The following is an 11,181-nucleotide window of genomic DNA, read 5'->3' as shown; positions in this document are numbered from 1 at the left end:
CTCCTTCTCTTTTATTGTAATAGCCTCCTCTTCCTCTTTTACTCCAAAATATTCTTCCTCTCCTTTAAATGTAATATCCTCCTCTTCTTCTTTCTTCTTCTTTTACGATGATGTTCAGCCCCATAACTTCTTTCTCCGTATAGCTTAGTGAGCTCATGGTCGTGGATGTTAGCTAGCTAGTTAGTTAGCATTAGCGATTAGCCTAGTACAGTAACGTTATCAATTTAACAAATTAGCCAACTTCAATTAACAAGCAAATTAAGTTTTGTTAACTAGTAAATACGTAAACAGAATTATGTTTAAAATCACTGACATTAATATACACAAGATTGGTCTAAAGGTTTTATGTTCGCTAGCAAGCTACCGATGTGGTTAAATCAGTAGTATTTTGTCGCTGTTGAAGAAGACTCCCGTCCACTAGATTAAACGTCACGTAAGAAGCATCACCTGAAAGACTCACATCGCCATCTGCTGACTGGAGTAGGTAACACAGATTGGAACAATCTCTATTACATCGTTTATTCTGGCAAACAATGTCATAAGAAGTCATTTAAAAACAATCAGATGCTATGCATAGGCTGAGAGACGAATAGGAGGAATATCCTCTGAAAGGTACACCCCTGTAGCTCAGTTGGTAGAGCATGGTGCTTGCAACGCTAGGGTTGTGGGTTCGTTTCCCACGGGGGGCCAGTATGAAAATGTATGCAATCACTAACTGTAAGTCGCTCTGGATAAGAACGTCTGCTAAATGACTAAAATGTAAAATGTATGTTCTCTCTTCTTACAGACAACACTTTCCTCCAGGGCTGACCTGCCCATTAGGCAGGATTAGGTGACAGATTGCAGATGGTGGCATAATATGTTGTAGAAACATTTTACTAGATAATCAACTCAAAAATATCTCTCAAGACATCGGAGCCTGTGAATTTAAGAATTTAGACTTTATTGCATATAAAGCCGAGCCTTTCTCCATGGAGAAAGAACTGGCTCTCCTTGGCTCAAAGATCTCCTTTTATACAAATACAAGAGCATAGTCATCCTTGCATAGCATACACAGTTGCTATCCTTAGGGTAATTGATTAACTTCTTCCATGGCCACGCCACCCTTATCTTTCAACGTCTAGATGTCACATGTTGTTTTTCTCCAAAAAGGCTATGTGAACTTTTCCATATGACCTCTTCCTCTTATCTCATTATATTGGTGGCAGACCCTTTCTCAAAAATAATACACATACATACATTAAGGCATTTATCATTTACCATCCTCCCTGGCCCTTGAGATTATATGCATGTGGCCATGTGTCAGGTCATAGGGTCATAAGCAAAACAAATGATAACACTAGCCATCACGAGGAGTTGTATGTACATCACATGTCATAGACATACCCAGACCAGCTGCAGAGAGTCCATGAAAAACACACAAATGTCTCTGCTCTGTATTAACCCCTCAACTGGCTCTCAATCCATAAACACTCCAAGGCATATAGGTTTTCAATTTTACAACATATCCATGCTTATTACTAATATTATTATTTTACCTTTGACCTTTCCTTACATTTGCCTTCATGATACATAAAATAATACCACATATCCCCCCTTTGGGACATTATAATATTGTCCCATCAATACAAAGATTAATCACTCATATCACAAGTATTATAACAATCAAAATAATCAATATCCATATCTAATCAAGTAATTGCTATGTCAACATCACTAAGCATTAATATTATAAGTTATTCAGATCAGTCAGTCCAATTATAATTTATAATCATAATCAAATGAATTACCCAAAACAACTTTAAAATGACAATTCTTAATTAGTCACCTTTGTTCCATCATTCAAAGTTAAAACTCTCACCTTGGCACATATCGATACTAGCCGAATGTATATTTATATTATAATAATTCTAGCATTAATTTCCTCATAACAAGAATTACATCAGATCAGTACCCTAATGCATTGTCCAAATTACTATAAATTTAGTAGTGTATAATACCTCCTTAATCAACATACTACCTCAACTAACACTCCTTTCCTCTACCGGCACTCAATCTTCTGGCGTCTTCATTATTCTTCATTATGTTGTTCATAGTTCATCTTGGATTACCCATAGCAATGTCCCAATTCCAATGTCACACCTGAACCACCACACCTCCACCATCATCCTGTTTTGTCCATGTGCAAACCAGTATATTTGATGCTGGATTCAGGTCTCCTGGCAGGGGTGGTGTCAGACAGGAACATCTTCAACGCCTTTGTTGTTCCTCTTCAGCCGAGTAGAGAATTTTTGGTTTTTATTGAGGTTTACACCGTTCTGAGCCAATTGATCTCTGCAATGCATTACGACACCATCCGTTGTAACCTCAGGAAAGGACAGATCATAACAGTTCAGTTGAGTTAATTTCCAATCCAAAACATCCCTAGTAACATCGTCTACATGACAAATCATTATGTTTCACATTCTCCCTTGAATTCTTCCAAACTATATAACCCAATTGTTTTATTGTAACATTCCTATATTTTTGCTCATAACCTATTTGACATTACTCTTCTCTCTTCTAATAACACTTTCCCCTGGAACTCTAACACCAAATACTACATCAAATTGTTTAACTAAGTCTTGGACTGTTCTCCTTATGTCTATGATTCACCTGTCTCTTTCTTTCATTATCTTAAGGTCACACTACCCCATGTGACTTCCCCATACTCTTTGTGCTGGTTTCTCACACACCAATAATATTTTAACCCTTGTATTTTAATAGTGATCCCTTCCTGTATTTTTAGTTATGGTTCCTGCCTGTGCAAGAATATACATTCTAATCCTGTCTATATCCCTTCTATGTCTTGTTCTTCTGCTCTTTATTATTATTATCAGTACTCCATTCCCCTTATTCTCAGGTAACTAGTCAAATACAGAGAAATCAATGATAAGGATATCTGGTGCATCTTGGAGGTCTGGAATCTCTCAATCATCAGTTCCCTCACTCTGGTACAATGGTTAAGATGATACCCGATACTCCCCTCTATCCGTACCATCGTTGGTATAACCTGGACAACGATATGTAGGTCACTTCTGTTGTTAACCTTCCCCCATCACTAGGATTTCCGGATCAGCCAAAGTCCCTCTCAATCTATCGACATCGGTCTGTGAAAAGTGTCCTTCTATCAGCCTTCTCACAGGAAAGCTCAGAGTTACTGCTGCAAAAACACAAGCACAGACACACACAAAAGACAACAATGCTACCCAATGGCTGAGGTTGGAACACTCCTATAGTGGGAAACATGAATCTTAGTATCTGTCTCCACCAGTTTTACCATCATTAAGGTAGCCAACAACCCCTGGTACAAGCCCCTCCACATAGGGTCTTTCCAGCTCTTTCTTCTGTAGTCTTTTGTCATCACATAGTCTCCAGGGCACAGAAAATACTCAGATTATCCTACTCAGTTGGGCATAGTTATCTTCACCCATGAAAATAAAATCTTAAGAACATTGTTAGGTTAGGTGAGACACAGTATGCTACTCATGTCCTCTCATCCGTCAAGAGAAGCCTTGAGATTATGAAGCACACCTGCTTCCAGCTTGTTGTAGTCCACTTATCTCATAGACAGACCACCTCTACACCATGCCTCCTATCACTAAAACAAAAAATGATTTAACCTAACCCATAACACATTATTACTACTGCTCACATCCTTAATACACCTTGCATATTTCCCCACAAAACCATAATAAACCATTAAAACCTCTGTAATCCCAACTTCCCCCCTTGGACACATACATCACATCGTGATTCATGTGTACAAAAAACAAAACAAAACAATATTGCCTATCAAACCTAACATAATAACTAACTTTAAAATGACAACCCTTGAGCATATCTTTACTTAACTGTATTCCATGACACTATTCAATGAATACTTCTCATTCAGGACTAACTCTCTCACTACATCCTTGTCCTGTTTAGACTAATTTATATATAGGATTTTTCCAAATTATAAACTTCTTCACAATTATCCTTATTTTATCCAACCCCCTAATTCAGCATGCCTCTAGAATTCATAGTGCGGTTGATCAGGTCACACTATAAAGCCAGGACAGATTTCAGAGGTCATTGAAATCATTCAATGAATTGTTTCATCCTATAGTATACTACTTCTAACAACCATCAAAACCTTTCATAAATGTTGTAATTCCTTAGTACAGCTCTTTTCAAAATAAATCATACATATTTACTTATCCCTCAGTAAATAACCCCAAATGACATGTGTATGCCCCTTTAAGATATTTCACTTCCATCCTGTCAAAAAAACAAAAAACAATTAGAAATAAAAATCCTATACAACTAACATTTCATACTAAGTAGTTTGTTTGTGGTTATTTGAACACCATATAGTAAAACAATAAACAAACAAAAATGGCCAGGCCTTATTTATTTTTGTAGCTCCCTATGACAACCTAAAAATAAAACTACTTAATTTTACTAACTAGTTCCACCCTAGCCTACAGACTTTTTTAACCTCCCAATAAAGAAATCCCCATGTTCCTGGAAGAGAAAGTATACATGTCGTTAACATATAATCATCAATCCAAAGATAGTAATTACACACAAAACATCATACATATCTCCCCATTCCTATCTCACCCCTAACACAATATTATAGGAGAATCCCATCAATCCTTAAAAGAAAACTCCCACTTAGAAGACACTATATATTAACCCATTTTATTAAGTTAACTACACCTTCCACTATAAACCTATAACCCCTTTTTAGTAATTTAAACGTCGCAAACTGTTGCATCGATGTTTTCTTTTTTCTTTTTACCTAAAATACAAACTTATTGTTTCATAATCCAAAACCCATAAAAAGATGTCTACTTAATCCATCAAGTCAACAGCAACAACTACCTCCCAAGGTTCAACGTACTATAAACAATTTATCGTTATCTGAAGTAATAAACCATCATCATAACTCACTGCTGTTCAAACAAACTATATAATGTCATAATAAAATGATCAACTATCAAATATCGTTCCTTATTCAACTATCAAGACATGTTCTTCATTAGTTAATCGTCTCCACAAAGCAATACTACCTAATAACATATTCTCATTCTCCTAAATATAAATCAATAAAACATCAAATTCACCAATATGCTATTTCAATTACTATGTTATCCTATCCGACATAGATTGGTAGGACATCTTCCCTATAATGTTATCAACGAAACCAGTAATTCACATCAATGTAAAATATTTGCTTTCTGTCCCCTACTGGATTCGAACCAGGGACCCTCTGCACACATTGACAACTTTCACCATAAAAGTACCGTTACCCGTCGCTCCACCAGTGCCACACAAAGCATCTACTTCCAGTTCATAGAGCAAATGACATCACCCAACGAAAACCCACACTAGCTTTCACCGCTAACTAGCTAGCAATCTCCTGCCGATAACATTCCACCTTCCACAAACCACGCGATCCCCGTACACCTAACGTAACCCACAACGTCCATTATAGCGCTCTCACGTTTCAGCAAGTTTAACATCCACAGACAAAAATGGAAATTATTCAATTTTTCCTAGCAGACCTAATAAACCACTTTCAAACAGCGTTCTGCATTTACCTCTATCATAGGGTTTAAAAACCCCACTTAACAACATTAACCCTCCTAAATTGCCGTAGTAACGTCATGTTTGGTTCGGTTGATCTATTACCATATAAGACATTCACTTTTCCATGCGTCGTAAACTATATCCTATTTCTCCTGTAATCAACTAAAATCATAGCCACACAATTAAACCATCACTCCGCCATTATCAGAATGAATGAATCTATTAATATATCCTTTCTAAGTAAGCTACAAGTAACACCAAACACTTGCTGTAGTTTACCATCATATATTGAAATAATCAATTTATCACAATCCAATTTATCTATAGACATATTTCACCATTGTCACTCATTTAATCTAGCAAAACCTCATTCAATGACTACCACGCACTCTTCTCTCCATATCCGTTAACATTTTAGCAGATGCTCTTTTTCCAAGCGACTCACAATTAGTGGGCTCATACATTATTATACTTATACTAGCCCCCCTTGGGAATCGAACACCCAACCCTGGCGTTGCAAGCACCGTGCTCTACCAACTGAGCTACCCGAGCCACAGATGAGCGTATAGTGCCCTTTTCTGATAATGTTATAATTGTAGCCTATTGCATTACTTTTGTTTAAAATATACGTTTGTTTAGTCAACAAATCTAGAACCCACTACAAATGGGTGCTTATTCACTCAGCATAATAGCCAAAGCTCCTTGCATCCCCTAGTTCACGTAATGAAAATACATGATCATTCTACAATTCACCAAATATTCGCATACACCACTGGTGACGCAAACCATAGAATAAAATAATAACAATTAGAATTTTGTCAAATAGATGTTTTCCATCCAACTATTCAAACTTTCTTTAAATAACTATTTCAGCTCGATACAGTCAAACATGTATGACTCTCTTTTTACCGGAAACTAATTCATGCCATTAGTAAAATCTATTCACATCCCAACAATAACTAATAATATATGTATATTAATATTATTAAAATACCTTACTTTCATTCCAGTCTACCTAAACAATTCAAATTATGGCCAAATCTCTTATCCAAATTGCCAGTCCGCTATTCAAATGTAACTGTCCTTTCTGATTTAGACTATAGACACTCCTCCTTCCCCGTTGAATAAGTGAGTCCTTCAGTCTGAAAAGACGCAGGCTACTAGATCTTCCAATCTTATCCTGACTGTTCCTTCAATCTAAACAACCCCAACTATAGCTAAACTATACTTAGAAAACCTAGACTCTGTTCAGCGATGCAAAACCCATGCTTTATCGAAATGACAAGTTAATCCTTTTTTATTCCAATGATAATGGTCAGTAGTATTAGTATCTGGAACATACCACACTTTATCAGAAAATAGTGTCGTATATGATGAATGGTGGTAATATTGCTGATGAACAAAAAGTCCGTTATGCTGCATCGTGTCAGAAGTTTTTATTCATACCACGAGGTTACAGCATAAATTCACAGACACGCGTTGCCTGGAGAACGCCTCCCAGATTATTATGGCCGTTCTGTCGTCTCATCGTTTAACTCCTATTTATAAACAATGCAAAGGGAGGGGCTACTCCCTCTTCTGGCCAATCACCAGTCTCCCCTCGGGCGTCACCCTCCAAGCGGCACATTTCAAATAACATCATAAAACATCCCCCCTTTGGCCTGAACAACCAACATTCCATTTCGTCATGAAAAACATTTAACAAAGGCATAATCTTCAGATACGATATTCCCCCCTTTCGAGACGAAATAAACGTCTCGAAAACAAACAGAATAAGATTATGACTATTAACCATTTATCTCATTGAATATTCTTAACCTTAAACCCAAAAACATTCTCCTCTAGAGTGTAAATACCTTTCTATGAAATACCTGTTTATGAAGTGTGAATACATTACTATGACCCATGAAGAAATCTCTATGGAGTATAAATACATTACTATGACATATGAACAACTGTTTATGAAGTATGAACACATTACTATGAATTATGAATAAATCTCTATGGAGTGTGAGAGCGAAAAACTGTCCAGCAGCCATCCATCCATATCAATCAAGACAGTAAAATTCTCTCACCGTCCCTCTGCCCCAGGCAACCACCGTCGGTACTCCAGATAACCTCATAACTCATGTAAATGCATTTGAAACTATGATGTAATTAAATACCCATGTAAACAAAATCCTATCCATAAATATCCACTCTCAGGCTGGTCAACCCATAGGACCTGAAAGGGAATCTCTCCCTGCTTAAACATTCTGTCCCTAACCCCATCGAAATAAACAAAAGCATCTACGATCCTCATCTGCATTCAATAACATCAAACATAATTCTACTAAAATCAATACCTAAGAATATGACACAATTATGTATTACACATCAAATATGTCTATATTTCATTGCAGACACTGGAATGTAGTCCACTACACTTCCTCTTCCTGTAGTGTCCTCTTCCAATGGACTTGTTGATGATGGAATCAGCCACACCATCCTTGTTTCCTCTCCTCCAGTCATATTGTCTTTGTTTGAGTATTCCAATCTCCACATGCTTCTCCCACATGCTTCTGGAATGACAAGAAAATAAACGACCAAACAGTATCCTTTGCAAAACAACCACTTTCAAATTAAACCTCCATTTCACCTAAGAATTTAAAAAAATGATACATAAATGATGCATGAATCACATTATCCATTCCCCCCTTTGATTCATAAATCACACTAAAAATCATACTAATATTGAAAAACCAATTTGAAAAATCATAAAATAATCCAAAATGATATTTATCCATTCAGTAGTCCATCTAGACCCCCTCGTCCGTCTTCGTCCAGATCCGGAACAGTCAACACCGGCATCTGAGTGTTGTCTCCAGGCACCACTTCTCCAACCTATCTCAATCTCATAACTTTCTCAAAAGTCAGTACAAACATCACACAGTGTTATCAAAGCTTAAACTACTAGAATCTGACCCATCACTGCCCCTACTGGCCTAATTAATCTTGCAACCAAATCCTTTCAAATGCTTCCCTTATATTATCTAAACTATCTGGACTCACAGGAATACACTAATATTTATCAATATTATCTTCCCAAATGTTACACCATACCATGAATGAAGTCCCCCCTTCTCCCTTAAACTTATTCTTCAATGATAGGCTTGAAGACTATGACATGTCGCCATGTGTCTGCTAAATGACTGAAATGTAAATGTAATGTCACCCTTTTAACCCTAGATTTAGCTGTGTCCAATGCTATCCCTCTTATAATGGTAAAACCTCATATGGAATCTTCAACGTTGACCTGTAACAACATCCTATCCCCCATAGGGTAAGAATATACTCTATCATAATTTCCCCTTATCCTCTAAAATTCCCATAGTCACATTGTCAGTCAAAAGCTAATCTTTTAACCATCAAAGTCCTGCTCTTCTTACTACCTGATATATAAAAAGTAACCTATTATTTGTCATTACTACCCTTAAGGTCATGCTTATCCAAAGTTATCATCTAACATCCCAATCTGATCTTTCCATAAACATACCCCTTACCTCATATGTTTTATTAGAACAAACACAACTTTTAGCCCTCAATATTTCACCTGAATACTTCAGGGTTTGCAATTACCTGATTTTACTTTCCCTCTAACCAATGCTCATAGGGTAATCTTTTCACCCAAGAACACTTAAACCCTACTGGTCTGACAACTACATTATTTTATCGGTCAATGACTGTTGCCGATACCACAGTCATGACAAAGCATAACATTTACCCACACCCGTCAGAGGCCGCGCGACCGTCTAACACGTCTTGGGCTGGCATCCCCAACAGACATCAACCCTCAAGATTCCTCACTGACCCTACAGAATGAGTTAATCTATCTCTAATTTTCACAACAGAGGAACGAGCAGCACTGATCAGATGCCCCCCCCCTCTGTCATCAAAATCAAAAGACCCCATACTGCAGCTTCCATGATGAATCTCTATTCTCCATTTCAGATTAATCTATATTGTTTCTATCTGCTCTATTTTAACCCCATTCGTACCATAACCTCCTGAGTCCCTCTTGCTACCTCTTTAATTTCAGAACAATTGTTGTCAGTATCCTACTCCTATATTTGCTATTGCCATAGTATCATTAATCCCTTCCAAAGTTACCCTTAAAGTAGTTGATTTAGCTGCTGTATCAACCCTAATTACTTCTAGTGCAAAATTTCCCATTATCCTCTGTGTATTATCTACTGTTGGAGTGACTACTGTCCATTCAGTTCTACTCCTCCTGAACTCCCTCAATGACTGTGAAAACTTCCACAGACTTCAAATCTTCCATTATAAGCGTTACTTTATGAATTACATTGCCCTTTAACCAATAATTCCTAACCGAAACAAATTCTAATGCTTGCCCTAAATAAGTACACATATATTCTCCCTAACCTTTCTCTATAATATTACGCAACATAAGTGAACAGTCACTCCTAACCCTATTCCAAACTATACCTCCTTCTACTCCTGGTCCTGATAACAATACTTATTCTCCATATTTATCTCTCCATATGAGAGAAACGTCCCCATCTTAAACCCTAATAAGTATTTTTCCCCCTAAAATTGGTGCTGTACTGGTTCCCTTATAATCAAATGCAATATGTTTATGACTTTAATACCTATCAATGTTGAAAGAGTTAAATTGCTTCTCCCTGTTGTTCTAATAAACTGAAGTGTTAATGTCCTTATTTACTCCTAGTTTTCCCATAAGACTTTGAACTCCTTCCTTGTACTTCCATCTATCACCCCTAGTGTCACTTTTTCCCCCTTTCAGTTCTACCTCTAAACTTTAAACCTCCTGATTATAACAAAATACACCTATAATGACCTTGATCTCCCTACTGGACAGTGTCATTCATTACTGTTCTCTCTCTGTCTTACTACTAACTTTGAAACTTAGCTTACTGTCTCAGAGTCCCTTCAACCTAGCCTACCCCTAACTTATTTTAATCTAATCTTTTCTCTCATAACATTTAAAACCTTTTCCCCTGATCTATTGACAAAATCTCTTACCACCAAATTTTTAGAATATGTGATTGGGAAAGTTCCCCACCTGCTTCTGACTCATTACACACAGACTTGGCAAAACCGACTAAACACCTTTTAGCCTAACCTCAAATCTCTTAGTGTAAGAATGTAACCCAAAATAACAGTCACCCCTATTAAGTTTTTTCCCAGACAGATTGTCTAACAGGCAATCTAATACATTATCATCCTTCCTATGATATTTATCTTTTAAGCAAATGACTCCCCAAAAACCCTACTTCTTAAAATAGTCTCCCAGACAGTCAGTCGTCTATTGGGCCTCTGATTGAATACTTCAATTTACACCATGCATCTCTTCCCAACACTGCCATAACAGCATCTTCTAATATTAGTATGTCTCTTTTACTTCCTCTTTGACTTTTATAGCAGAGCTCAATTGATTCCCTAAGAGTAATTAAACTATTTTACTACTTCCAATCCCTATCCTAACCTAATTAGTTTATTTTACAGAGTGATATGTTTAACCTTTTTAGACTGAACCCC

Source organism: Coregonus lavaretus, assembly GCF_964263955.1.
Source record: "Coregonus lavaretus genome assembly, contig: HAP1_SCAFFOLD_47, whole genome shotgun sequence".
NCBI lineage: Eukaryota > Metazoa > Chordata > Actinopteri > Salmoniformes > Salmonidae > Coregonus > Coregonus lavaretus.
The sequence above is the reverse complement of the archived record's forward strand: the minus strand, read 5'-3'. Positions refer to the sequence as shown.